This window comes from Budorcas taxicolor, chromosome 11, assembly GCF_023091745.1.
Source record: "Budorcas taxicolor isolate Tak-1 chromosome 11, Takin1.1, whole genome shotgun sequence".
Classification (NCBI taxonomy): domain Eukaryota; kingdom Metazoa; phylum Chordata; class Mammalia; order Artiodactyla; family Bovidae; genus Budorcas; species Budorcas taxicolor.
Genome location: NC_068920.1, coordinates 30,574,137 through 30,602,022, shown reverse-complemented (window position 1 = coordinate 30,602,022; position 27,886 = coordinate 30,574,137). Strand labels below are relative to the sequence as shown.

General features: G+C 39.9%; 7 non-coding genes across 7 annotated transcripts; all 7 read left to right on the top strand.

The window, feature by feature from the left end:
• Positions 1-3,372: 3,372 nt before the first annotated feature.
• Positions 3,373-3,445, top strand: TRNAF-GAA (transfer RNA phenylalanine (anticodon GAA)). The gene has a single exon. It is a non-coding gene; the product is annotated as a tRNA-Phe (tRNA).
• An 877-nt stretch (positions 3,446-4,322) lies between these two features.
• Positions 4,323-4,394, top strand: TRNAA-AGC (transfer RNA alanine (anticodon AGC)). The gene has a single exon. It is a non-coding gene; the product is annotated as a tRNA-Ala (tRNA).
• A 1,826-nt stretch (positions 4,395-6,220) lies between these two features.
• TRNAA-CGC (transfer RNA alanine (anticodon CGC)) lies at positions 6,221-6,292 on the top strand. Its single transcript has one exon. It is a non-coding gene; the product is annotated as a tRNA-Ala (tRNA).
• Positions 6,293-7,962: 1,670 nt separating this feature from the next.
• On the top strand, positions 7,963-8,035 carry TRNAK-UUU (transfer RNA lysine (anticodon UUU)). The gene has a single exon. It is a non-coding gene; the product is annotated as a tRNA-Lys (tRNA).
• A 6,025-nt stretch (positions 8,036-14,060) lies between these two features.
• Positions 14,061-14,132, top strand: TRNAA-CGC (transfer RNA alanine (anticodon CGC)). The gene has a single exon. It is a non-coding gene; the product is annotated as a tRNA-Ala (tRNA).
• A 7,084-nt stretch (positions 14,133-21,216) lies between these two features.
• TRNAA-AGC (transfer RNA alanine (anticodon AGC)) lies at positions 21,217-21,288 on the top strand. Its single transcript has one exon. It is a non-coding gene; the product is annotated as a tRNA-Ala (tRNA).
• Positions 21,289-26,881: 5,593 nt separating this feature from the next.
• Positions 26,882-26,955, top strand: TRNAT-CGU (transfer RNA threonine (anticodon CGU)). The gene has a single exon. It is a non-coding gene; the product is annotated as a tRNA-Thr (tRNA).
• The last annotated feature ends 931 nt before the right edge of the window (positions 26,956-27,886 follow it).

Here is a 27,886-nt window from a genome sequence, read left to right as displayed (position 1 = left end):
CATTGACAAATGAATGGCTAAAGAAGAATTAGTACATAAAAAAATGGAATATTACTCAGCCATAAAAAGGAACTCATTTGACCCAGTTCTAATGAGATGGATGAACCTACAGTCCATCATACAGAATGAAGTAAATCAGAAAGAGAAAAATAAATATCATATATTAATGCAGATACATTGAATATAGAAGGATGGTACTGATGAATCTATTTGCAAGGCATCAATGGAGACGCAAACATAGAGAACAGACTTGTGGACACAGTTGGGAAAGGAGAAAATTAAGAGAGTAGCACTGAAATGTATACTTTACTGTATGTGAAATGGATAGTGGTGTTGCCCAAATGGTCTGGGAGCGAGCGATGAGAATGAAGACAGAACACGAAATCTGGTGCAATGGGTCAGGGGACCTGCAGCCTCTATTGGACTGAGGTGCAGAGTCCACTCTGAGTCCAGCTTGTATTCCTAATTGCAGACTACAAGACTTTTTTGATCTTATCTTTCCCAAGACACTATGCTGACATAGTCCAGATCTCCTTGTTTTCACCCCAGGCCATTCTCTTTTGGGCTAGTCTTGGGAACAATCAGCAAGTGCGTAGGCAGCATTCATGTCTAATTCCAATCTGGTGTTCCAAGGTCCATTCTTTCAGGAGCCCAGTCATACTCCCTTCTGGGTCTGGCCTTGGAGTTTGTAACAAGGAGATTATTCTTAAGAAAAACATGAAAGATAATCATTAACACAGTCTTAATATATGCTGTTTTTCCAGGTGCTATTTTTGTGGAATTTCTCAAGGCTGTGAAAGGACATTATTAGGAATTCCCACTACATATTGGGAGCTTGCTGTAGGATGCAGGGAGCTCAAACTGATGCTTTGTGACAACCTAGAGGGGCGGGATGGTGTTGGGAGTGGGAGGGAGGTTCAAGAGGGAGAGGATGTGTGTATACCTGTGGCTGATTCATGTTGATATATGGCAGAAACTAACAATATTATAAAGCAACTATCTTCCAATTAAAAACTTAAAATTAAAATAAGTATTAATCTCCAAAGAAGGCATACAGATGGCTAACAAACACATGAAAAGATGCTCAACATCACTCATTATCAGAGAAATGCAAATCAAGACCACAATGAGGTACCACTTCACACCAGTCAGAATGGCTGTGATCCAAAAGTCTGCAAGCAATAAATGCTGGAGAGGGTGTGGAGAAAAGGGAACCCTCTTACACTGTTGGTGGGAATGCAAACTAGTACAGCCACTATGGAGAACAGTGTGGACATTCCTTAAAAAATTGCAAATAGAACTGCCTTATGACCCAGCAATTCCACTGCTGGGCATACACACCAAGGAAACCAAAATAGAAAGAGACACATGTACCCCAATGTTCATCACAGCACTGTTTATAATAGCCAGGACATGGAAACAACCTAGATGTCCATCAGCAGATGAATGGATAAGAAAGCTGTGGTACATATACACAATGGAGTATTACTCAGCCATTAAAAAGAATACATTTGAATCAGTTCTAATAAGATGGATGAAACTGGAGCCGATTATACAGAGTGAAGTAAGCCAGAAAGAAAAACACCAATACAGTATACTAACACATATATATGGAATTTAGAAAGATGGTAATGATGACCCTGTATGCGAGACAGCAAAAGAGACACAGATGTGTATAACAGACTTTTGGACTCAGAGGGAGAGGGAGAGGGTGGGATGATTTGGGAGAATGGCATTGAAACATGTATACTATCATGTAAGAAACGAATCACCAGTCTATGTTCGATGCAGGATACAGGATGCTTGGGGCTGGTGCAGGGGGATGATCCAGAGAGATGATATGGGGTGGGAGGTGGGAGGGGGGTTCATGTTTGGGAACTCATGTACACCCGTGGTGGATTCATGTCAATGTATGGCAAAACCAATACAATATTGTGAAGTAAAATAAAGTAAAAATAAAAATTTTTAAAAATAACAAAATAAAATAAGTATTAATAAAAAATGAAAATACATATGTAGAACCAAAAAATAGTAGTCTGCGTTGCTGGGCCTATATATGACCTCTGTTCTTGTCATCATGGTTACGTGGTTCATAAGCTCATTGGGCAGTACAGTGGTGGCCAAGGAGAAGCTTCCAGACATCAACAGAATGTGTCATTGTGTTCAACTGCCTCCAAGGAGGTTGCTTTCTGTAGAGCATTTACTTGAAAACAAACATCCTTAGGCTCTGCACATTTGGGGGATTCTGTCTACCCGCCTATTTACCAGACCTCTCTGTCACCACTTTTTCAGTTTTCTCTCAATAATTTTCTCTCCAAATCCCTAATCACCTGCCAAACTATTAGCCACCTCTCATTAACTAGTGTAGATATCTACCCTACATCTGTCCTTCCAAGCAAAATGAACAGTCACATACCCTGTTTAAAGTAATGCCTACTGAGAGGGCTTACTTTCACTACTGACCTACAGGTTCTATGGAAGCCGCTCACACTTGTGTGGTCCCAGTATATGAGCAGAATCATCTATAAACCAGATCTGGTTTTTGTTTTCCTTTTTCTTCTTTAGTTATCAGGAGTTCCCTGTGAAGTTCTGGATGTGGGTTGAAGAATAGAGGATTGTACCAAGTGTAGGAGCCATGGGAATATGAGCTACTTTCTCATGCAAGTGACTCATAAGCCTTGCTTCATATATTCTGTTTCTACTTGAAAGTGAAATGATGCTGTGCACTATTTATTACCTCACAATGCTAAATGATTTCCTTGCCTGAATCGCAAAGGAGCCAATCAAAAACTGATTTGGTCATAGTTTCCATTTTATTTTTGAAGAAAATTTTGTGAAGAAATTCTGTTGTGATGAGATTTGTCATTTCAAATTTTCTAACTTTATGACAGTTGCTTTCCTGTCAGTTGGGAATATTGGCTGGAGTGTTTAGTCTGATAATGTTTATGTGTGTGGCATTCTTTTAGCAAATTCACAGTATCATTGGCTTTTACTTCTCATCATTTTTGGAGATTGTGAGAGATGAAAGAATGAAAGAGAGAGAGAGAGAAATAAGAGCTACCAATAACATTTTTCTTAGTTTCCTTTAGTTTCTGAGCTGTGTCTGGGTCAACTGACAGGATGCTGAGGAGTAGGAAGTCTTTCCATCGAATCCCTCATTGTCACCTCTCTTCAGATTTTCCTACTTATATGTGTTCATCCCATGCTGCCAGGAATTGGCTCCAGTTGGCATACATGGAAGGCAATCAATTCCAGGTCTTTCCAAACAGGCAAATACATTGGACAAATAGGCAGCCACAATAAAAAAATCTGAAACCGTCTAAAAACTGAAATTGAAAAAAAAGAAGTGTCAGAAGAATAACTTCTCAGGTAGCCGAAATAGCTCAGTTGGGAGAGCGTTAGACTGAAGATCTAAAGGTCCCTGGTTCAATCCCGGGTTTCGGCATTCTAAACTTTTTAGTTGATCCCCAAGGGCGGGTTTACTTCGGGTGCATAAAGGAATGTTGTAATGGACTGACGATCACAAAATAGCTCTAGATTTTTTCCGTGAATAAATGCACAATGAATTTATGAAATCTTACTCTAGCCAAAATTTTAGAACTTTAGTTTTTAGATTTTAGAACTTTAATTCAACAAGTGTCTGAATAATCTATTGAGCCACTGACCTCTCAATTCAAACTGAAGTTTCCAAGTTCTGAAACGGACAACAGAGCCATTATTACCATCCTCAGAGGGAAAGTTAGGGATCCTTGACGCTGGCCATCTCCTCATTCAGACCTTGTATTTCAGTCAACTCTCTGACCCAGTAGCCTTATTTTATCTATTAGTTTGTATTCCTATATTGTTTATTATTCATTTTAAAGCTCAGTGTTTCCAAGATTGCCTAGAAGGTACTGTGATCTTTTGAGCTTGCTATAATCGTTGAGCACTTTCTTACATTCTGACACATTGATATTCTAGGTGACAGCAAATTTTTACCGTGGCTTTGGTTCCTTCTAGTGGGGATCTATCTGTATGAAGAAATTAGGATATGAGGCTAGTTCTCCTAGTCGTTCCTTAAGTATCGTTGATTCTAGGTTCTTTTTTTTTCTTCTAGTCACCTTTTGTAGGTTGACAAACGTGAATAGATACTAGAAATGATGCCTTTCTGCCTAACATGAAGTTGCCCTTCTCTTCCTGTAGATGAGAAAGAGAATAAAATAAAGGGGTTTCAGGAAATAATGGAACTGTATGTAAGCAATCTTTGTGCTAATAATTTCAAGGTCTAGAAACACTAGGCAAATAGATATGCCATTAAGTTTTCTTCTCAAAAACAGAAGTAAGGGGGTGTAGCTCAGTGGTAGAGCGCGTGCTTAGCATGCACGAGGCCCTGGGTTCAATCCCCGGCACCTCCAGCAGTAAATGGCTAATTTTGTGGTGGACATCACCTTGTGACAGCCTGTAGCTAAGTTGCAAGATTCCTCTTGGTGTTGATGTCTGGAGCTACCATCTCATTTTGGCAGGAGAAAAAGTGAAATATATCTAGTTTAGAATTCAATAAATTAGGCTTAAGTATAAATAATACAATTTTAATAGCTTTTTAAACTAATAATGTCAAACTGTACAGTTAAAAAGCAACCAAATTAAAAATTTAAATATAACAAAATATAGGAAGAACAGCATACTTATAATTTCTCAGATCTTCATGCAGTTTTGAGTTGAAGTTGACAAACTATCTCTAATGTATGACATGCTGTAACATGGTCCTTCTGCACATGACTATGAATGAAACCAGAATGTCCCCCAAAGTATGCCTCTTTGACATAAAAATTAACTTGAGCTGAAGACAATTAAGGTTCAAAAAAGTTCTCTTTATCCTTCCATGTCTGACCAAAAGCAGGATATAAATCCTCCTTTTACTGGAGAAAAACTCTTACCAGCCCAGTCACTAGTTCAGTTCAATTCAGTCGCTCAGTCATGTCTGACTCTTTGTGACCCCATGGACTGCAGCACACCAAGCCTCCCTGTCCATCACCAACCCCTAGAGCTTGCTCAAACTCATGTCCATCGAGTCAGTGATAAGCACTAGAGGAATCTGCAAACAAACTTTAGTCCACTAGTTTCCTCCCCAGTATTTAATTCCCCACAGTTTACTGCCCTGAAAAGACAAAAACTGCTTTCTTCAATCCTGTCCTTTATCTATAAATTTACTGTTCTTTGTTGAATATACTTCATAAGCTGAGGTGTTAAACTTGCACTTTGAGTTACTTTTTGTTTATGTTTCTCCTCAGTGATGCCTGTTGCATACATTAGTAAGCACTGCTTTTCTCTTGTCAACCTGCCTTTATGTTTAAGAGTACCAGCTGAAAACCTAAGGTGAGTAAACTTTTGTTTCTTGCATTCTGTCTCTTCCCATTCCATTCACCCAGCAAGTTGGACAGCACCCCATTAGATCTACACACTATTAAAATGATTCAACTCCTCTGATCATGCACTTGGGAGTGACAGCAGTTACAAGATCCTCTAAAATAGATAAATCCTTACTTTTCATTTCTAGACTTCTTCGTGGAGAACTAGTGGAAATCAGTAAGGACGAGTCTTTTTCTGCATTTCTTAGATTATGTGAGAGTAGAATGCATAAAATAAGCGCTGGGTTTAGTTTCTAGCACCTTTATTCTTGCCCTTTTCTTTTACTCTCTTAAACTGTATTCGCACAAACTTTTCCCACTTTCCTCTCCATATTCCCTTATTCAGTTTTTTTTCCTCACATCAAAGTTAACTTTACACCCATTTGCTCCTGACCCCTTTCCACTCTAAGGGTTATCCTCACTGGTATGTCTATCTTCTCAAGAAACATTTGACTGAAGGAAACAAGAAAGATCTGGCTCTTTCAGGATTTCCTGAACTCCAAGCAACAAACTTGGAAGAGTCAGTCACATCATCAAGCTTGAGCACCAAATTCCACTGACAGTATTACTGAGGAGCAGGAAGGGGAAAGAACAGACCTTTTTTTTTTCTTTTTCTTTTTTTAAGTATCTCTCAGAAGGCTTTATTCTTTCAGCTGTTCCTGGTTAATTAAATAACTGCAGGCCAGGAAGAAGCCACTACACTGTATATTTAAAAACTTCAGAAATAGTAACATTAAACTTGGTAGACTTTCTCTAGGCAACTAATAGCTTTAAAAAAAGAGAGAGAGAGAGAGAAAATATTTTATGAAACAGCCAGAAGACCAAAAGTACAGGGGGGTGTAGCTCAGTGGTAGAGCGCGTGCTTCGCATGTACGAGGTCCCTGGTTCAATCCCTGGCACCTCCATCTGTATTTTTGTCAACCGTTCTCATATTTACTCCCTGCGGCCTACCATTTTCCAGGGCGGAGAACCGGCAAAAGGAAGACAAGAAGGAAAGAAAGAAAGAGGATAGAATAAAGGGGAGTGGGATGGGGTGGTGGTGTTGGAAATATCCCTGTTCCTTTAGTGAGTTATCTAAGCAGTCAGAGACCTGGATTTTCATGCGGCTATGAAAGAGAAGGTCCCTGAGATGAGACTAGCACAAGGACTGAGAAAGATCCATTGGTATTGGAGAATAAGGAATCATTGGTATGTATTTTAGACTTTAGACTGAATTTGGACCCTGCAGTTTGCTGTTTCTACTTCAGGTGTCTTCCTACTTCTCTCAGCTTGCTCCAAAGTTTGCTCCATGACCAGCTCTCAGGAAGGCATTTCCATTCCATCACCAGGGAACGTATCAGGAATGGGGCATTTTTCTTCAGTTTTCAAACTCCTCCTTTTCCCTAACTTCAACCTCCTCTGCCTCCAAAACTGCCTAAAAAACCTTAAAAATACCGCGGAAGAAGACAAAGAAGAAAAGTATTGTGAAAGAGGCGGGTAAGGATGCGGCGGATAGAGGGGGATTTAGGTCCTTCCGGAAGGAAAGAGATGACAGAGCGGAAAGAATTCACACACAACCTGCCAAGAAATGCAGAGCGACAGTGCATGTCCAGCAAATCTAAGGCAGCAAAGCGATCGGACCCTTGGCAACTGCTTTCCTTATTGAGGCTCTGTTTTGAAAGACAAAAGGAGGAGGGAGGAGGAAAAAGAGTACACAACCTCTTTCGGACAGAATTTTCTCCAGAATGAGGAGAGAGCAGGGGAAATGCGTGGGCTGGGACTCCATATGTGAAAGGAGTCTCATTTAAGGTCTTGTGTGAAAGGAATTAGCGCTTTGTAGCCTAGATAGCATCTGTCACCTCAGGCACTGAGGCGCAAAAACACTTCTCGTCTTTTGTGTGACAAGTAACCCAGATATGAATTTTGAATGAAGTCCGAAAGCAGATAGTAATTTATAATATTAGGAAACTCTGCAAACTCAAACTCTGGCAGGTTTGGGAAACCCTGACCTGGAGTGTCAAAAACCCGGAGCCTAGGTGGAGTGATCCGAGTTATTGGGACGATCTCAGGCGGGAAGCAGTATAGTGGACAAGAGCGGAAAGGCGACGTTTGAACGGGACAAGGAAGGAGGCGAGTTGGAATCAGCAAAGTAGGGAGAAGAGGGCGTATACATGGATCTTTAAATATGAGTAGGATTTGGGTAGATGGGTAGGAAGGACCTGTCCAAGCTCCACCTCTCTTCTTTGCATCCTATACCTACAAGAAAGTGTTGAAGTCCGTGTATTTTAGGGAAGTAAACAGAAAACTTCTGTCCCATAAGAAGATCGCACTCGTTTGTATCCAAACTGTTGGCTTTTGAGAGCATCTTGGGGCCCTTTCCATAGGCGAGCTCTTCAGAGGGAAGTCAAATTGTTTCAAATCTGATGTCTGTTGTGGTGGCAGCAGGTTAGTGAGTGTGGAAGTGGCCTCTGCCGGCTGCTCTTGGCTTGAGTAGATGAGGTATGTGTGCAAGACTAATTTTTAACATGGATCACAATTGAAAATAATCTAATGAATTTACCCTTACTGGGCCGTCAGAAAATCCCAACCTTCGTGAGCCCGGATAGCTCAGTCGGTAGAGCATCAGACTTTTAATCTGAGGGTCCAGGGTTCAAGTCCCTGTTCGGGCGATGTTACGATTTGTTTTTCCTTATGTCCAAAAGATGTTTTCACTCTGCTCTGGGCCATGGTCCTGCCTGAAGATTAAGTCATCAACCCTTAGAAAGTATGCAATCGAATAAACAAGGTTTTGAGACATTCGCTCAAATAAGCCAGAAACAGGACTCCTCCATGGTGGAATGGGTATGCAGAAGAATGAATTCCTTTCTGCTTGCGGGTAGTTTGTTGTGTTTTTTGCTTTGTGGGTGTTAGATCGAGGCTGGAAAGAGGAGGAGCTTGGGTTTGAACATGATCAAGGTGCCGACAAATAGCACAAAGCTATGGTTTTTCCAGTACTCATGTAGGGATGTGCCAAATTGGACCGTAGAGAAGGCTGAGCACGGAAAAATTGATGCTTTTGAACTGTTGTGCTGGAGAAGACTCTTGAGAGTCTCTTGGACTGCAAGAAGATCCAACCAGTCCATCCTAAAGGAAATCAGTCCTGAATATTCATTGAAAGGACTGATGCTGAAGCTGAAGCTCCAATACTTTGGCCACCTGATGAGAAGAATCGACTCACTGGAAAAGACCCTGATGCTGGGAAAGACTGAAGGCAAAGGAGAAGGGGCAGCAGAGGATGAGATGGTTAGATAGCATCACAAGCTCAATGGACATGAGTGTGAGTAAACTCTGGGAGATAGTGGAGGACAGGGAAGCCTGGTGTGTCCATGGGGTCACAAAGAGTCAGACATGACTGAGCGATTGAACAAGAAGATGCCTGCAAATTTAAGATTCAGTCTTGTGAAGGTATTTGGGAACCACAGTGAAACCCCTAAGATGGCAACTTTGCAGAAATCTGTGATTAAGGAGGTTTTTCTTATCATGGAAGAGAGTGTGTAGATCGAGAATGTAAAAGGGCTTATTGTGATTTGAAGATTGGGAACTCATTAATGGTATTTCCGGGAAAGTGTGTCTTAAGCCAGAGTGATCATGGACTCCAGATAGTATTATGTTCCTTGAACTTCCTTAGAAATCCCAGGAAATGCTTAGAAATCCAGGTCAGGTGATTGCTTTCTCCTTTTTGCTGGCCTCTGACTGTATGAGAGTTTTGTTCTTCTTCACAGAAATCCCATGAAGTAGATTTTGAACTTGGAAGGACTCCATTTGTCTGAAAGAGTTTGTCTCTTAGTTGGTCCAAAAGATTCATCAGATCTCTAGAATGTAAAATAGGAAACAGAAAAATGACTGGTCTCAATGAGGGAGAGAAATAGGTGGGATGGGGAAATGGGGCTGGTTTTAACTTGTCTCTGTGTCTTGGTGTAAAGTACAACTAAGATCATGTCCAGTGTCCTTGGTAAATCATTACTCTACATTGTGACAGAAGAAAACAATGCCAAGTGGGGTCTTGTATATTTCTGATATCAGCAAAAGTGTGGTAAATTGGGAAGCACTGCCCAATATAATGTGAATTATGCATGCCAACCACATATATAATTTTTAAATTTTCTAGAAGTTACATTGAAAAAAATAAAAAGAAACAAGTGAAATTCATAATGCATTTAATTTAATCCAATATATCTAAAATACTATTACAGGAAGGGGGACCTGCTTCCAGGGTCCAAGAATGGGCTTACATTCACACTTGGAAATGTCAGAAGAGGCACATTGTGCTGACAAAGAAATTTATTGCAGAAGGGGTCCTAAGTAGAGAGCAGCAAGGTAAGGAAACCCAGGAGAACTGATCTGCCACATGGCTGTAGTCTCAGGTTTTATGGTAATGGGGTTAGTTTCTGTGTTATCTCTAGACAGTCATCCCGCTTGGCCCGTAATCTCAGGGTGCTCCCTGGTGGCATGCACATTACTCAACCAAGACGGATCCCAGGGAGGACTCTGGAAGGTTGGTCATCTTCTCCAGCCTTGGGCCCCTTCTGAATTCTCCCAGTTAGTTTTCAGTGGCAGCACCATGTTCCTTATCTAGAACTCCTGTTGCCTGTGACAACTCAAGCATGCAGGCCTGGCCAAGGCAGGTGGTTTTGGTCAACAGTTCCCTAACTGTAGTGGGAATTCCTAATAATGTACTTTCATAGCCTTGAGAAATTCCACAGAAATAGCACCTGGAAAAACAGCATATATTAAGAAACTGTGTTAATGATTATCTTTCATGTTTTTCTTAAGAATAATCTCCTTGTTACAAACCCCAAGGCCAGACTCAGAAGGGAGTATGACTGGGCTCATGAAAGCATGGACCTTGGAACACCAGGTCAGCGGCAGGCAAGAACACTGCCTACACACTTGCTGATTGTTCCTGAGACTAGCCCAGAAGGGAATGGCCTGGGGTAAAAAACGAGGAGATCTGGACTATATCAGTGTAGTGTCTTGGGAAAGTTAAGATCAAAAAAAGTCTTGTAGTCTGCAATTAGGAATACAAGCTGGACTCAGAGTGGACTCTGCACCTCAGTCCAATAGAGGCTGCAGGTCCTCTGACCTATTGCACCAGATTTCATGGCTCTTTTCATTCTCGACGCTCAGTCTGCGACATTTAGGGCAACACTTGACTTTATCATGTCAATAAATAGTTCACATATAACCAATAAGGATGTAATGTATAGCTCATGGAACTCTGCCCAGTGTTATGTGGCAACCTGGGTAGGAGGGGAGTTTGGGGGAGAATGGATACATATACATATATGGCTGAGTCCCTCACTGTTAACCTGAAACTATCACAACATTGTTAATCAGTGGTATACCAATACAAAATAAAAAGCTATTAAAAAAAGAATGAAAGAAAAAAAATCCACGTAAACATAGTACCTAAGTATTTTACATTCTTTTTTTCATACTAATTCTTTGAAATCTGGTGTGCATCTTAAACGTACAGCACATAAATTGGACTGGTTATATTGCAAGTACTCAAGAATCACCTGAGCTAGTGGTTACCATATTGGACAACAGAGTTATAAGAACTAATGTATTTGAATAAACAGAAGAAAATATATAAATGTGCAAAATTCTTACAAATTAAAGCAGTTCTGTAACTCACACTCAAAATCTATATGCAAAATTTCACTCATATTTATGAAGTATGCCAACTAAAATTGCCACTTTGCCATTTGCCTCTCCAAGGATTTAAGTCATTAGCCACTGCAGCTGCTGACCTTCAACACACCGTGAAAGGAATTCAGAGTGGAGATCAGGAATGAGGCACTCTGTGCTCCAGGAAAAAACTGGCAGAACAGGCCTTCAAACAGATATTTTCAGGAGATTTTATGACCCCAAGTCCTTACATTTTCTTATATCTAGAAAAGCACTAAAATCATTAATGGTGACATCTGCTCCTCCTGACTACCAGCAAACCTCTGCCAAAAAGTGTGCTTGATTGCATGTACCCCCTTTCACTAAAATAATATATAATACTGATCTTCCCTGCTACCTGTTCAGAGCAGTTCCTCAGGGCTATCTGAGATACCACTCCCTGGCTATAGTCCTCATTTTGCCCCCAATAAAACTTAACTCAAACTCTCACATTGTGCTTTTTTTTTTTCCTTCTGTTGACAGATGTTGACTGAAATAAAAATGCACAATGTGGGAGCTGTAAGTTTCAGTTTTATTTGGGGATTTATTAAGGACTAAAGTCTGGGAGAGGCTATGTGCAAATACTGGTAAATTGCCACTATGCAAGATTACCTGAATTCTTTCTGATAAAGTGCTAATATTTAATATCCTTCTACAATTCTTAGACAGAGGAGCCTGGTGGGCTACAGTCCATGGGGTCACAAAGAGTTGGACATGACTCAGTGTTAGTTCAGTGTTAGTTCACCATCCTTTGTCTTTCCTATGCCTAAAGACTAATATATGGTTTGTGTGTGTGTGTGTGTGAATGACAGGGATTTTCTTCTACCCAAATCATTCACTCATAAAAATACATGAGTTAAGACTTAGAAGTAAAAAATCCACTGGATATTTATTTCTTCCAGGGTATTCCTTCCAAGGTATTTCCCCCATTATTCTTGTATGCAAAAAGCCATATTTAAATTTTTTATAAGTCAATGGTCACATTTCCACAAGACTCTGAATCCCTCAATTTTCAAGAAACTACTTTTGGAGTCACTGGGGCGAGAGATCCTTCTGTTCACAAGAAAATTAACTTCAGAAGGTTGGTATATACTTTTAAAAAGCTATTCAAGTGTGTGCATGCTTTGAAGACAGAGTACATCATAGTAAAAAGATAAAATATATATTTGAAAAGAGATTCAGATATACGTATTTTCAACAGACTTTATCATAAACAATGTAAAATTTACATCTGAAAGGAAACTCAGATACACGTTTGAAAAGAACAAGAGTCACTATAACTTTCAGGGGAAAACAAAAAAAAAGCAAGGAGGGGCGTAAAACAAAGAATTTGTAGTTAGGCTTTAGATTCTCCTAATTGGTATAATGCTATTTTCATTATGAGAAACTCTGTTCTTATCAGGAGTTCTATGTTAGATTTATCTGTTAACAATTATCTGTTAGATTTATTTGTTAGATAAATTGTACAGTTCAAATATTATGAGCAAATACTCTATTTCTGACTGCTAGATCTGTAAACACCGAGCACAGTGGGTTATAATCGCCCACTATGAGTAAAGATGGCAAATATGAGTAGTTACCTGGACAAAAAAATTTTGATTTAATATCCCACAACTTACAGCAGGGTGAATTCCAAACGGTGTTTGAAATTTATTAATACAAAATTTAGAAGTACTTCAAAACCACAAGTAAAATTTTTAATAACTTTGGAGTGGGGAAGGTTATTCCAATAATGAATTAAAAATCCAAAATTATTTAAAGGAACATTTGACAAATTTGATTTCAAAAGAGCTTCTGAAAGAGTGGTAAGAGTATAGGTAAATTTTCTTTAATATATTTATGCTTTTCTTACTTTCCAAATTTTCTGCAATATGCATTATTTGGATAATAATAGAGTAAAACAAAACAAAGCAAAGCCTCCTCTATAACAAGGAAAAGTCCACAAGCAAAGTCAATGACAAATTTCAGACTGGGAAAATAGAATTGCTATTCATATAACAAAAGGGATAATTTCCCTGTTTCACTAAATATAGGCTTGATTATGATGTTAAAGAAAACATCCACAAAATCTCAATGGTTTAAACAATAAAGGCTTATTTTAGCACTGTATATATTTTCCCTCATTGATTGGCTGATGGCTCACCAATATTTTTCATCTGGGATTTAGGATGATAAAGTAGTGTAGGGTAGGGGAAAAACATCTTTTTCTTCTACCCGTCTTAGGTTCTTAGGTTGCAGAAGAGCGCTCCTAACTGACCAGGTTCATTCTTTCGCGGAGTAGCCTGCGGAACCAGAAGCTGGCCAGTGGATAAAGGAAAGGGGGAAACAGGGAATTCGGGCTTCTTAAATCTAAGATTTTTCATGAAGCCACAGTTCGCAGATAACCACTCAGATTTCAGGAGAGTTAGAAGGTCTCTGTGGAGAGAGCCGTTGCCTCTGGCGACGAAGACTGGGGCAGGATTTTCACAGTTTCAACAATCTGGACATTTTTTGTTTGTGGTTTGGTTGTCGTTTGTCTTTTTTCCTCCAAGCGAGAGCAAGTAGAAAGACGCAGCTCCGAAGAGTCATTTGACGGTTCAACCATTCAGCTACAAAGAAAAGGGCGGCGGAGTGGGGCGGACGGGGGTGGGGGGGCGCGGATCGCATTTTCTATGAGCCTTTGGTTTGTAGACCATGCTTCAGCGTTCTGAAAAAAACTTCCCAGTGATTTCCACATGGGGTTCGATTTGGCCAACGCGAGAGAAAGCACTTGTGCTGAAGCTACTGAATGAAATTGGGCTTCGCTCTCAGTAACGATTTGAGTTGCATGTTGTTACTGCATCTCCGAAGGGGATTACTTGGATAGAATCCGAAAGCGGCTTTAAGTGTAATTCATCCTCAATGATGGTTACTGTCTGGTTGGAAATAAAAAGATACCCCAAATTGTGCAAAACGCATTGACCTTTTAAAAGCACAGGAATCCTACCCAGCAGCGAGTTTTCGCCAGGGGATGTAGCTCAGTGGTAGAGCGCATGCTTCGCATGTATGAGGCCCCGGGTTCGATCCCCGGCATCTCCATGCCGTTCTACTTTTGTTGTGGCTGTCTAATTCAGACTTTGGCCTTGCATTGTTAAATCAAAATATTTTAGCTCTTTCTCATTTGGGGGCCATTATCTTGACCTTTAAATATAGCAGTTTTCCATATATGTGTTTATTGGTCTTCTGTTTGGTTAACTACCATCACGATTTTCTCTGCTTGCTGGAAACCTCCTTGGGATGTTTTATTAGGCAGCAAGCAGTACAAAGCCGGAGACAATTCAGAAGTAAGTTCATCCTATGAATGCCAGGAAGAGGGAAAACAGCTGCATTTCAAAGAATTATTTATCTCAATTAAAGGAGGTTCTATCCATTCCAACTTTGCATTGGAAAATAATTAAAATATCTCAGTAATATTTTTTAAGGAGAGGAGAACGTAGCATGTGTTTTAGTATTGGTGCAGTAGCTGTACATCGGTATTCAAAGATCCACCCTAGGACCGTAAGAGAAATTTCTTCATTTCTCACTTCATCTTTGGCTTTACTCAAGATTTCTGTGGAGAAGAGCTAGTCACAGTCCAACGCAGGAGGTCTGGGAATGTGGTAAAGGTTAGGAATAGCCTGTGGAAATAGAAGGCAGAGTTGGTTCAGTTCGGTTCAGTTCATTTCAGTCGCTCAGTCGTGTCCGACTCTTCGCGACCCCATGAATCAAAGCACGCCAGGCCTCCCTGTCCATCACGAACTCCCGGAGTTCACTCAGACTCACGTCCATAGAGTCAGTGATGCCATCCAGCCATCTCATCCTCGGTCGTCCCCTTCTCCTCCTGCCCCCAATCCCTCCCAGCATCAAGGTCTTTTCCAATGAGTCAGCTCTTCGCATGAGGTGGCCAGAGTACTGGAGTTTCAGCTTTAGCATCATCCCTTCCAAAGAAATCGGCACCCTTAATAGCGCGACTGTTCTCTGTTCTAACAACCAGCTCCTAATTCTAGTGGCAAGCCAAAACTTACCTCATTAACATAACAGAAACACTTTTGCTCCTCTCACCTTAGAAAAGTCTAACGATTTTAAGAACTCTTTGCCATTAGTAGGGATGAAGACCAAATATATATTTCTTATTGTAAATCACAATATTAATAATGTATACACAGATGTTACATTGATGCATTATGTGGCAGTTAATTTTTATTTAAAAATTTTGAGGAACCACAAAACATTTTTTTTAAATTCTCCTTTCTTAGCTTATCAGTTAGTTCCTTAACTTTTTTTAGTGGTTGCTCTAGAGTTTGTAGTATACATTTGCAATTAATCCAAGGTCACCTTCCAATAACACTATACTTCTTCACAGGTAGTGTAACTACCTTGTAATAGGGAAAAAATCCAAAATTCCCTCCCTCCTAGCCATTGTATCACTGCTATCATTTATTTTAGTTACATGTAAACATACATATGTATACAATATAGCCATAATCTCATAATCAAATACATTGTTGCTATTATAATTTTGAACAAACTTACCTGTCAGATCAATTAAACTAAGAAAAATAAAAGTTTTTATTTACCTTCCCTTATTCCTTCTTTGATATTCTTCCTTTCCTTATGAAGATTTGAGTTTCTATTATTTTTCTTGTCTCTAAAGAACTTTTTTAACACTTCTTAAAAGACTGGTATACAGGGAACAGATTCCCTAGATTTTTGTTTGAGAAGTTTTTATTTCTCCTTCATTTTTCAAAATTTTCAGGGCACAGAGTTCTAGGTTGTGGCTTTCTTCTTTAAATATTTCACTGTAATCTATTCTTGTTTGCATAGTTTCTTAATAGAAGTCACATGTAAGTCACTAGACTTGGTTCCTCTACAGTCTAGATTTTTTTTCCCTCTGACCTCTTCCAGGATTATTTTCTTTATATTTGATCTTCTGTAGTTTGAGAATGATATGCTTATATGTAGGTGTTGTTGTTGTTGTTTCTTTTTTCATTTATCTTTCTGATGCTCTCTGAACTTCCCAGATCTGTGGTTTACTGTCTGACATTAATCTGGGGGAAATTCTCAGTCATTGTTTCAAATATTCTATTTCTTTCTTTCTTTTCCTTATGGTATTCCCATTACACATGTTATATATATATATATTTTTTGGACTGTCCTAGAGCCCTTGGATATTCTGTACCCCACCCCCCCACCTGTCTTTGTTCTGTTTTTCAGTTTTGGAGGTTTCTACTGATATATACTCAAGTTCAGAGTCTTTCCTTAGTTATGTCTATTTTACTAAGCTCATCAAGGCATTCTTCCTTTCCATTACTATGTATTCTAACCTTGAGCATTTCTTCTGTTTTGGTATTTTTAGGATTTTCATCTTTCTGTTTACATTGCCTATCTGTTCCTGCATACTAGCTACTTTATTCATTAGATAGATCCATTATCATTTTAATCATAGTTTTTTTAAATTCCTGCCATGTCATGATGATGTGATCACTCATCTAGAGCCAGATATCTTGGAATGTGAAGTCAAGTGGGCCTTAGAAAGCATCACTACAAACAAAGCTAGTGGAGGTGATGGAATTCCAGTGGAGCTATTTCAAATCCTGAAAGATGATGCTGTGAAAGTGCTGCACTCAATATGCCAACAAATTTGGAAAACTCAGCAGTGGCCACAGGACTGGAAAAGATCAGTTTTCATTCCAATCCCAGAGAAAGGCAACGCCAAAGAATGCTCAAACTACCGCACAATTGCACTCATCTCACATGCTAGTAAAGTAATGCTCAAAATTCTCCAAGCCAGGCTTCAGAAATACGTGAACCATGAACTTCCAGATGTTCAAGCTGGTTTTAGACAAGGCAGAGGAACCAGAGATCAAATTGCCAACATCCCCTGGATCATGGAAAAAGCAAGAGAGTTCCAGAAAAACATCTGTTTCTGCTTTATTGACTATGCCAAAGCCTTTGACTGTGTGGATCACAATAAACTGTGGAAAATTCTGAAAGAGATGGGAATACCAGACCACCTGACCTGCCTCTTGAGAAATCTGTATGCAGGTCAGGAAGCAACAGTTAGAACTGGACATGGAACAACAGCCTGGTTCCAAATAGGAAAAGGTGTACGTCAAGGCTGTATATTGTCACCCTGCTTATTTAACTTCTATGCAGAGTACATCATGAGAAACGCTGGACTGGAAGAAACACAAGCTGCAATCAAGGTTGCCAGGAGAAATATCAATCACCTCAGATATGCAGATGACACCAGCCTTATGGCAGAAAGCGAAGAGGAGCTAAAAAGCCTCTTGATGAAAGTGAAAGGGGAGACTGAAAAAGTTGGCTTAAAGCTCAACATTCAAAAAACGAAGATCATGGCATCCAGTCCCATCACTTCATGGGAAATAGATGGGGAAACAGTGGAAACAGTGTCAGACTTTATTTTTGGGGGCTCCAAAATCACCGCAGATGGTGACTACAGCCATGAAATTAAAAGACACTTACTCCTTGGAAGAAAAGTTATGACCAACCTAGACAGTATATTCAAAGGCAGAGACATTACTTTGCCGACTAAGGTCTGTTTAGTCAAGGCTATGGTTTGTCCTGTGGTCATGTATGGATGTGAGAGTTGGACTGTGAAGAAGGCTGAGCACCGAAGAATTGATGGTTTTGAACTGTGGTGTTGGAGAAGACTCTTGCGAGTCCCTTGGACTGCAAGGAGATCCAACCAGTCCATTCTGAAGGAGATCAACCCTGGGATTTCTTTGGAGGGAATGATGCTGAAGCTGAAACTCCAGTACTTTGGCCACCTTATGCGAAGAGTTGACTCATTGGAAAAGACTCTGATGCTGGGAGGGATTGGGGGCAGTAGGAGAAAGGGACGACCGAGGATGAGATGGCTGGAAGGCATCACGGACTCGATGGACATGAGTCTGAGAGAACTTCGGGAGATGGTGATGGACAGGGAGGCCTGGCGTGCTTTGATTCATGGGGTTGCGAAGAGTCGGACACGACTGAGCGAATGAACTGAACTGAACTGAACTGAACTGGTTCTTTTATTGCTCTGTCTCTTCAAATTATTATTTGCCTTCTGATATGCTTTGTAATTTTTTCTGGATAGCCCAACATGGTGTACTTGATAAAAGGATAACAGGAATTTAGTAATGTGGTGGTGAGGTGCTGGGGGAGAAGCTTTCTATAGACCTATGATTAGGTCTGTCTTTTATTGACCCTTTGTCTCTGGCTGGTGAACTTCACGATTGTTTCTCAGTTTTGTCTCCTCTCACTCTTAGGTGGGACAGGACAGCTACAGGATGCTGGAGTGGGTTTTTCCTTTTCTCATGCGAAAGTCTAGAGACAGTTGGAATTGAGTATTTCCCTTCTTCTAGGTAAATTAGGCTCTGACAAAATCCCAGCTGGTTAAGGTCTGGTTAAATGGGTTCTTTAGAAATCGGGCCTTGTTAAGAACAATAGCACTGGTATATTTCAGTGTGGCTCCTCTTCTTCCCCCTCTGCTGGAAGAATGAAGGAATTACGTAAGCCCCATCCCACCCACCCACCCCCCGATTTTTAGATGGTTAATGTGAGAATCTGGTCAAAGTCCTAGGAGTAAATCACACAAAAATGTGGAGACCCCACCTCTACCCTGCCCAAGCCGTGACTCAGCGTCCCTGAAGTTTTTAGTGATCAGAGTTGCCTTCTTGGGTCCTCAAGCAAATCATCAACAGTTCAGGTATTGGTTCTTCCTGTGGTTTCCACTTGTGAGTCACTGCTCAGGTAAGTCGTGACTCCCTTTATTCACCTGTATATCTCTCCAATCTTGGGGGCAGCCAGTTGCCCTGTGTCCTCACCTCTCTTATAAATTCTAGGAGAGGTGTTGATTTTTCACTGTGTTCAGATTTTCCTTCTTGACAGAATGAAGTGGTGACTTTCAAGAATCTTCTATATGGAACCAGAAACTGGAAGTCTGTTTGCTCTTTTTTAAGACATTTTTGCCTCTGTGCTTATTAGTAAAATGGCCCTATAATTATCCCTTCTTATATTTTCTCTACTGAGTGTTGATATAGATATTATGCTAACCTAAAATAATTTATAGTTTTCCCATTTGGGGGGAGCATATTTTATACAACACAGAGGTTATTGTTTCCTTTAGGATTTCATAGAACATGCCAATAAGTTTGTCTCTGATTGGAAATTTTGTTTAAATTCAGTTTTTAAAATGGCTGTATATTGAATCAGATTTTCTATAACTTTTTTATGTTAGTTTTGACAACTTATACATTTTTATACAGTTTCCATTTCTTCTAATGGAGTTAAGAGGATTGAAGCCAAATTTCATGATTTCTCACTTCTAAATCTCTTAAGTAGCCACTGAAAGTGTCCTCCTGTTTATTCCTTCAGAGATGCAAGCATCTGTCTCTCTATCCATCCACACATTTACTTTTTAAAAACTGGTTCACAAATTTACTTACATCAGGTATCGTAATAAATGCTGATACACAATTAAGGATAACCTTCAAAACGGCCCTCTCCCAGCCCCCCCCCCCCACGCCCCCCCCCCCCCCTCCGGTAATCACACCCTTGTGCAGTCTTCTCCTACTTGACTCAGTCACCATGATATATGAGGGGGAATTGAGGCTTTCTACCTACGTGTGAATCTGCCATGTTGGAAGCAGATCCCCCAGACACAGTCCATGCTCCAGAGCCCTGCATGCACTGTTCATACCTGAAGTTCAACTTCAGGAGATTCCTGGGACCAAAATTGCCCAGCTAAGCCACAGTGGAGTTTCTGACCCACAGAATCTGAGATAATAGGCATCAGTTTTTTTAATGCTGTGAATTTTGGATTGCTATTCAGCAATAGAAAACTAATATTTCCAGAAAGCCTTTTTTTACATTTCTCATAAAGGAATAATCATTATTTACCAAAAAAAAAAAAAGTAATTTTTATCTGTTTCTCTCAAGCTTCCAGACTGTTACAGAAAACTTTTCTTGAAAATAAAATATCAATGCTAAACTAAGATGTGTGGTTCATCTCCCATGTTTCTCTTTTTATCCTGAAGGAAAAAATTCCAAAAATTTTAGGCTGATTGCCTAGTGCATCTTACCCACCAGAGGGTCATGGCACTATCATGAAAACAATCCCTGGCAAAAGGAAATGGAAAAACCATAATTATTTCAGATGATTCATGGTTTATGCAAATTCTTACTATATGAATAAAATTTAGGTTATCTTAGCAAGGTGAAAGGATGAGAAATGCTGGTTATATCTTGATTTCTCTGCCTTGCTCCTTTCAGTTCCAACCATTCTGAACTAGATACACTTCCACGCCTGTAAGCATGCTATATCCTCAGTCTTCCTTTTGTTTCTATTTGACATTATTATTCATTCTTCCAGATTGGCTTACAGGTTTTTGTATTTGGGGACTAGGCCGGGAGAAAACTTTGATTTGCATCTCTTGTTGAGAGAGTGGTCTGAATTCTAAAGAACCACTCACTCTGCAGAAGATAAGCACCATGGAAGTAGAGGGTTTGCGTCAATGTAGAAGTGACAAATCTCTTACTTTCTGGCTTTTCTTTCCGAAGAATCAGAGCAAGAGCCGAGGATTCGTGTTCCCTGGATTTGATGTGTATTCTTTGGATTAAATGAGGATCAGAAAGCTGCATGAAGCAAACCAACATCTTCACCCTTCAGTCCTCTCAGTTGCTAAAAGTGGAAGGAATTTACTTTTCTAACAGAAATACCTTCATTGGCTCCCTGTTTTCTAAGAATAGTTGCATAGCGGTTTCTGGAGTCCAGGAATGGGATGCAGAATTGAAGACAGTTTGGTAGGTTTCATAATTAAAGACAGTCATTGGCAAACTATTTTTTTATCTTTCCTGTAAGGAATTTTCCTTTGTTTCACACATCTTTTGACAAAAGAGAAAAGGGCTCTGAAAAGAAAGGTCTGGGAGGCTGTTGCCTACTCAGATTTCCCAGCTCATTGTATCTTCATCAGTCTCTGAATGTCTGCAAGACACAGGCTAATCGGAATTCCTTGGTAATACAGTACTATAAAATCAAGGGTGGGAATTGTATCTTTCAGAAAATAGCAAAATAATTTAAAATGTAAATTTGTTTTATTTCATGAAGATAGTTTAGAAAAGGCCAGTTAGTTAGAGTGGGGATGTAGCTCAGTGGTAGAGCGCATGCTTAGCATGCATGAGGTCCCGGGTTCGATCCCCAGCATCTCCAATCTTTTGTTTCTTTTCAGGTCCGGAAATACATTTCTCCAAGGGATGGAATGATCACAGTCCATTCCTGTAAAACCTAGAGATTAACCGTTCTTGCCGCCGGGTACTTATACTTTGCTCGGGTTATGCTAGTAATGTTTGCGTTTTAAAATTTTATTCCTTTCCGTCCTCAGCAGGGATTAGAGATGTTTTCCACAAAGTGAAATCAGAAATGACGTTGGTCGCTATTCCATGGAGGGGTGGGGGGTGGCGGGGGTTGACAGTTATCCATTTAAACTCTAAATTAGAAGATTTAGGATTTTCACTTAGCTTTTCTGCTGGGGTTTGGGGTGGGGGATGGGATGGTAGGCTGAGCTCCAGTCTCAGGTTTCGTACCTAGAGGCTCAATAAGAAAGATGGATTTCACCGGAAGCTCTCTAGAAAGAAAATAAACTCTTCCCAGGCTGTGAAAGCATTGAATACGTTTCGCTTCTCAAAACGTGACAGTTCTCTCAGAAATCGAACACAAAGGAGTGAAAGTGAAACATTTTGCTACAGACACGTTTTCCCCTCAGTGCGTTTTGCCAGTGAGCTCGCGGCGCTCATACCAGTGTGGATTTAATTCCTTCTATACTGATTTCTTTTGTAGTCTCTAAATTTACCTCACTGATTCTAAAAACTTCAACGCTTTTTAAAAAAACAACTTATTTTCCTAAACCCAGCCCTTTTATACCATTCATGTGGGTAAGGACTTTCTTTGGCCAGCTCCTTTGTTTTGATGAAGGGCTAGTCCCCTTTGGAATGCAGCATTTCTTGGATCTCGGTGCTTTTGCCTCAATTTCCACTTCGTGACACCCTGTCACATGAGCAAATGAAGGAAATTAAAAAAAAAAAAAAAAACATTTTCTGTACTTTTGTTTATTTTTCAGGGAGGCCTCTGGGCAGCTCTATGTGGCTCTTGGAGGCTGTGGTCAAGGGCTCCAAGTTCTTAGAGGTACAAGGGTCCAGTTTTAAAAAGATAATAAGGGCAACCATCCTTTCTGTTGGTCTCTAATGATTTGGTCTGTCGTTAGTGGGTGAATCTAGTGCTTGTGCTTCCTGACTAAGAAAAAAACCACAAGATTAAAGAATGGATCTTAAAATGGGCCTTTGAAAGTGTGGTGCACTGAGGTTTGCACTCTGTTAGCTAAATCATTCTCTGCTGTTATTTACTGAACAATTGCTCTTATCAATATTTATTACAGGCCTACAATAGTTTAGCTCCAACACAGCTTTAAAGATATTAGAACACTTTGGACAAACTTAAAATAGTAGCTGTAGCATTTACCAGCTAAGCCATCAATAAAGAAATAGTTCACAAACTATTTCATTCCTTGTTCCTCCCATTTTCAGTGTGCCATATACCCACAGACAAGGCTAGCAGTTGTGAGATATCAACAGTTCTGCCTAGAAACCAGTTTTGAGTTGTAATGACTACCTGCTTTTGTTGTCACTTCAGGTCACCAGACTATGACCTACTCCATCAAAGGTGGTTTTTTGTTTTTTTTTTTAAAGATTTCTCTATCCAAAACCACATGAAAAGACCTTCCTTAATTTAACTAATAAAAAAGGTTTAGGTGCAGTTTAAGAACAGTGTCCTGACTAAATTATTTTATCTGGTAGGTAAAATGTGCACTGGGTGATGGAAGGGATGAGGAAAGATAAAAATCAATAGTTTCCCTGAGCTCATAAATTTCTTTCAACCTGAAGCAGTGATTCTCTAACTTGGCTGCACACTGGGATCACCTTGAGAGCTCTAAAATTACCTGATTCCTGGATTCTGCACTGAGAAGTTCTAGTTTAATTTGTCCAGAGAGTGGAATAGACACCAGCATTTTAAAAAGATCACTAGGTGATTTGAATATGCAGTTACAGTTGAGAACTGCTGGCCTAGAAAGTCTCTATTTAAATTATTTCCAAATATCCACAAGGTAGGAGGAGACATAAGAGAGGTAGACTTGCAGGTTTATCCCTTTCTCAGTCTAACCTTATTTTAGAGACACCACTAGTGACTGAGGTGGTCAGAGATACATGAGTAGTCCCCAGATTGGCCAAGTCAAGGGCAGATGGGGTGATGGATGGGGATATAACTTAATTTCACATAGCAGTCTGATAAATAGAGAAAAACACTTCTCTCTCTCTTATTTTATTCTACCACAGTTGTTCAAGGACTATGAACTGAAAACTGCTATTTCCTGAGATCCCTGTGTTTGCAAAGTTCATTACTGGGAAGAAAGTGGATCATTTAATAATTCAGGGCCATCCAGGACAGAACAAGTATACTATAAGCTTTCCTCCCCAAAATTTAAGTTGGGGGATATCTATCCATGATTTGAAATGGCTCTGACCTAGACCTAAAGCAAGGAAAGGCACTACATTTTCTGAAATAAAATTACCTCAGGAAAGGGGAGTTGATATTGACAACTTGGAACTAATACTTCATAAGGCAAGTCTTGTTTTAATTTATCATATGACTCTGGGTCCCTAAGAGGAAAGTAATAATGGTTTTAACAATATAAAATAGTGAAGACTGTTTTAAAAAGGTAAAACTAGATCTCATATTCTGTATGGTTTCTTTTCTCCCAAATAATATTAAAAGAAACAAAGATAGAAAAAAAAAAAAAAAGGAGCTATTTTCTAAGAACACACAGAGCAGAAGGCTGGGGAAAATCTATTTGTGGATCTTTATACATTAACACTGAAGAAAAAGACTAAAAACACTCCTTTTATTTACCAGTAATGAAATTTCTTTGAGCCTACCCTGAGTTTGACTCCATTTAGTAATTTCTGCACAGTCTTATGGCTAGAGAAAAGTAGATGTGAACTCAGGGTCATTTAGTGAAGAACACACCTTATTCATTTCATTTCTCGGAGAAATGAGATCCAGTGGACCTACATTGTAGTGGAGGGCAATCCTTGCATAGTTTAATCCTAAATTGTGACTAATGACCTCTCAGTAATTGAAATAAAATATGTCCTGGCATGTAAGTAGAAAAGAAAGCTAGTTTCTCTTTTTTCTTATCTATATTGACCCTGCAGATCCAAAGAGAGAGCACACTAGATGAAGGGAATGAAACCAACTAGAGCACTTCTCCTCACAAAGACATAATCTGGACAACAGGACCTCAGGAAAATGTGGGAGATCTGGGAGAGTTTAAATATTCAGGGAAGGTGATCAGACGATCATGTTTTGAATTCCTATAGTATGAGGTGATCAAAGGAGAGGAAGGTTAGATAAGGGGACTGGAATATCCATTTCACAGTTGCTACAAGTGGCAACAAAAAGATTAACTTTTTGTTCTAAAGAACAAAGTAAAAAACGTGCTAGATGCACAAAATGCAATATTTGTATTTTTTGGTATTTTAAATAAGCTATTCACCAATAAAAGTTAAAAATTAATAACAACCTTGAAGAGACAGAAGAAAAATTGTGCTGGGAAAAGCTAATCTGCTCACATAGAATTCCCTGTGTTTAATCCTCAAAGGGTCCTATTTTCCCCCCCAATTTTTCTTTTAGGATAAATTCTAAGTTATTTGAAATGCTTGTTCCACAAGGTGAGGAAATTTTAAGTCACTATTCCAAGTCATTGTCTTTATTTTTCCCCCCTTTTATTATGTCTGGTATGTTTGACACCTCCTTGTTAGATGCTCGTCTGTCATCTTGTACTTCTTTTATTATGATATTTGACATTCATTAAAATTTCTTGTTTTGTTTTCTATCATCTGTGGCCATCTTGTACCTAGTTGTATCCATAGAACTGATTTCGATGGACATGGGTTTGAGCAAGCTCCAGGAGTTGGTGATGGACAAGGAAGTTCACGGGGTCACAAAGAGTCAGACACAACTGAGCGACTGAACTGAGCTGATTTCAATACCTGACACATAGTAGGTTCAAAGTAATATTACTCTCGTTGAAGATACTTCACCTTAAATGCTGTCCTCCCAACAGTACTTCTGTGACTGAAGTTTACCTAGTCCAGATCGTAAACAATTCAGCTACCTGGAATTCAGAAACACCATGATTCCTAGCCCATTATTATTCTAAAGGTGTTGTTTCCCAAACTCAGAAAATATAAAAGTAACTATAAATGGAGTAGAAGTGTAGTCCTAATCATGGAAGTTTGTTAGTATAGATTAGATTTAAAAATCACTATCCTGGTTAGCAAGAAACATTTATATTCACTATAAAAACATTCTGAAAGTGAAGTCGCTCGGTCATGTCCAACTCTGAGACCCTCATGGACTAGCTTACCAAGATCCTCCATCCATGGAAATTTCCAGGCAAGAGTATTGGAGTGGGTTGCCATTTCCTTCTCCAGACGATATTCCCGAATCAGGGATTGAACCCCGGTCTCCTGCATTGCAGGCAGATGCTTTACCATCTGAGCCATCAAAAACATTCTGAATAGGATACAAAATGGCAATATCAGAACATTTGACTAAAAAAAGCAATAAGGCTTTGGGATTCAAAGGTCTTATCATTCAGAGCTCCTTTCAGCGTTTACGTGGTTAAATAAAGAATTTTGCAGTCCTTCCATTTTGTATTTTGATTAGGCATTGGAAGCTGGGTAGATGCACAATGGCATCTGCTAAGTTGAACTCACTCCCTTTCAGCGCTGGTCTTACTCCAATTAAAGGCAGAAAATCATGATGCAAGAGTTAACAGTTTAAGAATGGATTCTTAGTTTCGTGACTGTACAATCAGTTAATGTTTGTTTAGCTTCTACAAGTTGAGGGTCCCTGTGGAAAACACTATTACTAAAGAACATCCATTTGAAGAAGGCAATATAGAGAAGAAAGAGTCTGATGCCTCCCAAAGCCAAGCCAGTAGTATTTTCCATCTGTGCGCCTTCTAGGAGCTGCAGGAAAGGAGGCCATTCCCCAGCCTCGGGCTGGCAAAGGCTCCTGGGATTTGAATCAGAAAACCGTTAAGTGAGCTCTGACCTAACCACCTCCATGCTGACAGTCTCCTGCTTCCCGAAGCAAGAGCGAGCACAAGCTGGCAGCTGTTAGCAGAGTCTGAATGTGTTTGAAGTTTGGGGTTGTTTGTTTTGCTTTTCAGTGCGCAAGTGTGCCATCTCCTAACAACCAGGAATGGCATCAATTGGACTGAAGTTCTAACTGACCTGTTTTGCTAGAAGAGCCTTTCACTCTACTTTCACTCACTTGAGGATTCTAAGTTACTACAATCCGGTGAAATATAAGAGCGTCTCTGGCCTCACTTACAGAAGCCCCTTCCTGCACAATGAACACTCAGCTCGTATCCACTCTTTCCCATTCCATGGTTGTTCTCAGTACATTTTCTCCGTTACGGTGCGAGAGCAAGTAAGTGTTTTGTTGCTTAAGTTCCAGGAGTCTTCATCGCGGCTCTGTCTGTTCTATAAGGTCGATTTATTCGAGAAGAGAGTGAGCAGTGTGGGTGTGTGCTCAGTCGCTCAGTCGTGTCTGACTCTGCGACTTCGTGGAGCCGCCCGTCTCTTCTATCCACGGCGTGTGTAGTAACTTTAATTAACACAGCTCTTCACCTAATTGAGTAGCATTTGATCAGAAAGGAAGCTTGAGCTACCAAATAGCTGGCTCTGTGGCTTAGTTGGCTAAAGCGCCTGTCTCGTAAACAGGAGATCCTGGGTTCGAATCCCAGCGGGGCCTTGGTTTTTCATCTCAAAAGTTGAACCCTTAGTTTTAACAATAAATAAGAATTTTTAGTCTGATGCCATCTTTAAAAGTAGATCAACTTCACTGATTGGAACTTTTTATTTCCACAACCGATTCTCATTGCACTTGTATTCTCAATGACTCTCAGGCACTCTACCAATGGTCTATCGTATGGATCTACTACTTAGGTGTTCTTTAGTTCTTCTTACTTTCTGCCATAAGGGTGGTGTCATCTGCATATCTGAGGTTGTTGATATTCCTCCCAGCAATCTTGATTCCAGCTTGTGCTTCTTCCAGCCCGGTGTTTCTCATGATGCACTTTGCATTGCAGTTAAATAAGCAGGGTGACAATATACAGCCTTGACATACTTCTTTCCTGATTTGGAACCAGTCTGTTGTCCCAGGTGCAGTTCTAACTGTTGCTTCCTGATTTCTCAGGAGGCAGGTCAGGTGGTCTGGTATTCACATGTCATGAAGAATTTTCCATAGTTTGTTGTCATCCACACAAAGGCTTTGGCATAGTCAATAAAGCAGAAGTAGATGTTTTTCTAGAACTCTCTTGGTTTTTCTATGATCCAGCAGATATTGGCAATTTGATCTCTGGCTCCTCTGCCTTTTCTAAATCCAGCTTGAACATCTGGAAGTTCATGGTTCACGTACTGTTGAAGCCTAGCTTGGAGAATTTTGAGGATTGCTTTGCTAGTGTGTGAGATGAGTGCAATTGTGCAGTAATTTGAGCGTTCTTTGGCATTGCCTTTCTTTGGGATTGGCATGAAAACTGACCTTTTCCAGTCCTGTGACCGCTGCTGAGTTTTCCAAATTTGCTGACATATTGAGTGCAGCACTTTCACAGCATCATCTTTTAGGAGATAAAATAGCTCAACTGGAATTCCATCACCTCCACTAGTTTGTTCATAGTGATGCT